Genomic DNA, 4,142 nt, shown 5'->3' with positions numbered 1-4,142 from the left:
TGAGTTAATAATCAATCATCCATATTTAACGATTTCATACTGTCAGTTTGTAAACACCGGCGCTCCTATTTGCATATTTAGGCGACCTGTTTTAATAACACCAGAAATGTCGTAATGTAAATTCGCTCTGGTTGTCTTTTGACACATAAATCAAAACATCAACATGTCTTTATCGGTTTCTAAATCGCTTGTTCGAAAGGTTTAACAACAGACGCAGCGAAAGAAAGTTCCTCTGACTGTAGAACGCACGTGAATATTTAATGAGGTAAGCGATGAGACTGTTTATGATTGGCTGGTAGTTAATTGGTTGCCAGGTTTAAACAGGAATTTATACGTGGTTTTGTGAAACAAGGTGAAATCTGTACTGCTAAGAAAAATGTTTACAGTTTCGGGTATTTAACAATATTGTATGAACATTATGATGTGTGTGATTGTTTTGTAAATAAATTATATTATGTTTAGTTAGCTGTCTAATCTGTTTTGATTTTTCTGCATAATATATTGCCAGTTTTTGATCTGAATGTTTGTTCTGAAAGTTATAACAACTTGTGTAAATAATTGGAGTAGAGATTAATAAATTATGGTAAGGCAGCACATCAAACATTAGAATCGTTCTCTCTCATTTCATTCCAATGCTGGAAAAACCAAAATATCTAAATGAACAAAGCATTTGCTGATGGCTCTGTGTAAGTATGCATCAATAACATGGCACACAAAAATTGCCAAAGGGTCATGTTGTACAATGAGATTGGATAAGCAAAAAATTTTACAATGCAAGTACAATAACCCACTCAGTTGCAGCATTAATGCTTGTCAATCACCATGACAAACACATTTTCATTTAGAACATTGAAGAACTGACAGATGTAAAACATTCAGTCGTCTGATTTAACTTTGATTGAAAGCTCTTCTCCCTGGACGTCTGGAGGCCATCTTTCCAGGCTCCGATCCAAGAAGCAACATCTGGCACTATTCATCTCTTGCTGCGATTGCTTTGGTTCTGACATATGTCCGCATGCTGACAGGAACACACTCTACAGTTTCAGCTTGTGTGACGGGCCTCTGGTCCTGGTCCCGCTGACACTCACAGCTTTTGTTGTATAAACGGCCATCTTACCCAAGCTTTGATCATGGCACGGAAACATTCCAGCATGTTTACTGCAGAGAACAATGGTGTTTAAATATTCATATCAGGTCAGTTTCAGTTCCGCTGTAAGCCATTCTTTGAGATGGATGGATGGATGGTTGGATGGATGGATGGGTTGGTGGATAGGTAGGTAGGTGAATAAATGGATGATGGATGGGTGGACGGATAAATGGATGGGAGGGTGGGTAGGTAGGTAGGTAAGTAGGTGGATGGATGGATTAATGGACGGATTGGTGGGTTGTTGGGTAGGTGAATGGATGGATGGATGGATGGATGGATGGATGGGAGGGTGGGTAGGTAGGTAGGTAGGTGGATGGATGGATGGATTAATGGATGGATTGGTGGGTTGTTGGGTAGCTAGATGGATGATGGATGGATGGATGGATGGATGGATGGATGGGCTGTCGGGTAGGTGGATGGATGGATGATAGATGGATGGGAGGGTGGGTAGGTAGGTAGGTAGGTGGATGGATGGATGGATTATTGATGGATTGGTGGGTTGTTGGGTAGGTAGGTGGACAATGGATGGATGGGCTGTTGGGTAGATAGATGGATGGATGGATGGATTAATGGATGGATTGGTGGATTGTTGGGTAGGTAGGTGGATGATGGATGGATGGATGGATGGATGGATGGATGGATGGATGGATGGGTGGGCTGTTGGGTAGGTAAGTGGATGGATGGATGGGAGGGTGGGTAGGTAGGTAGGTAGATGGATGAATTAATGGATGGATTGGTGGGTTGTTGAGTAGGTAGGTGGATGATGGATGGATGGACTGTTGGGTAGTTGGATGGATGGATGGATGGATGGGAGGTTGGGTAGGTAGGTGGATGGATGGATGGATGGATTAATGGATGGATTGGTGGGTTGTTGGGTAGGTAGGTGGACAATGGATGGATGGGCTGTTGGGAAGGTGGATGGATGGATGGGAGGTTGGGTAGGTAGGTAGGTGGGTGAATGGATTGATTAATGGATGGATTGGTGGGCTGTTGGGTAGGTAGGTGGACAATGGATGGATGGGCTGTTGGGTAGGTGGATGGATGGATGGATGGATGGGAGGTTGGGTAGGTAGGTAGGTAGGTGGATGGATGGATTAATGGATGGATTGGTGGATTTTTGGGTAGGTAGGTGGATGATGGATGGATGGATGGATGGATGGATGGATGGGTGGGCTGTTGGGTAGGTAAGTGGATGTATGGATGGGAGGGTGGGTAGGTAGGTAGGTGGATGGATTAATGGATGGATTGGTGGGTTGTTGGGTAGGTGGGTGGATGATGGATTGGTGGGCTGTTGGGTAGGTAGGTGGATGGATGGATGGATTCTTGGGTAGGTAAGTGGATGGATGGATGGGAGGGTGGGTGGGTAGGTAGGTAGGTGGATGGATTAATGGATGGATTGGTGGGTTGTTGGGTAGGTAGGTGGATGATGGATGAATGGGCTGTTGGGTATGTAGGTGGATGGATGGATGGGCTGTTGGGTAGGTAGGTGGATGAATGGACTGATGGATGGGTTGTTGGATGGATGGATAGATGGATGGATGGGTGGGTGGATGGACTGATGGATGGGTTGTGGGGTAGGTAGGTGGATGGATCCAAGGTAGTCTCTCTTACAACTGAAACATGTCTCAGAGAGCTACAAAATGAGCTCTAAGCTAAGTATTTATAATTATTCAGTATTACAACAATATAAGTATTTATTCAGTAAAATCATACATATTAATTTATCATTGAACAAAGACGTTCAAAGTTGATTTCTATAAGCAAATGAACAGATTATCATAAGGCCTCCTTCTTTTTATCATGTACACTTTCATCTTCATCCACATTGGTCTTCCTCAACATCCCATATGCCCACCTGAAGTACGTAAATATTTTTATAGACTCTTCCCAGGCCTTACTGACCTTAGCTACAGAAAGAAGCATTATTCACAAATTCTTTCACACAGCAGATTAAATCTTGAAACATGAGAGAGAGAAAGAAAAAAAGAGATAAAAGGGGCAATATATCTGAGTCTTCTACCAAGAGTGTGATGGAAGGATAGGGCCTGTGCTCGGTAGTTATTTGAGGCCTTGCATTTGAGTGTCTCAGATAACTAACAGCATCCCCATGCTTATCAGTCAAAATCTAACCCTTTCATGTATTCCATAACGTCCGATTGGCAGCAAACTGCTTAAAAAACCTTCGGTTCCTTCCCTTACATTCTTAAACAGTTTACATTCTTACTTTGACCTCCTTCTTTAAACCATATCATCATATTGTGAGTAACAATAAAGGTAGAGTGTCTGTTTTCAGTACATAAAATTAAAATATTGAATTACACACACATATATGTTTGTACGTCAAATGTTTCATGAGTAACAGATTAACTAAATGAATCATGTATAAGCAGTGATATTGATTGAAATACACATAGGACAATACAGACAGATTTTGCACTTTCCATAAATCATTGATACAGTCAGCTGAAAATAACCAGCTCATATAGGTGTGGTATTACTTAGATTTGAGCTCAGTGTGTGTGTGTGTGTGTGTGTGTGTGTGTGTGTGTGTGTGTGTGTGTGTGTGTGTGTGTGTGTGTGTGTGTGTGTGTGTGTGTGTGTGTGTGTGTGTGTGTGTGTGTGTGTGTGTGTGTGTGTGTGTGTGTGTGTGTGTGTGTGTGTGTGTGTGTGTGTGTGTGTGTGTGTGTGTGTGTGTGTGTGTGTGTGTGTGTGTGTTATGCATCACCAGCTGTCTTCCATTCACTCACTTGTTGGTAATGTTAAACAGAGGTAGGGTGGAGGGTGCTATAAAATCGCTCGTATGCTTTACTTTGTTATGCATGGCTTCCTGAGGAAACGACATGAGCGATTTAGAATTTTGACCACAATAATCCACTTTGTGGGTCATGGAGAGATCAGATATGCTTGACAGTGTAACTGCATCTAGCCTATGCTTTGCAATTGTATTGCTCAAATCACACTGAGAAGTGGTTTAAAACACATTGTGCATGCGAGT

The sequence above is a fragment of the Gobio gobio genome (assembly GCF_949357685.1).
Source record: "Gobio gobio genome assembly, chromosome: 5".
Classification (NCBI taxonomy): domain Eukaryota; kingdom Metazoa; phylum Chordata; class Actinopteri; order Cypriniformes; family Gobionidae; genus Gobio; species Gobio gobio.
Note: the sequence above shows the minus strand (reverse complement) of the source record.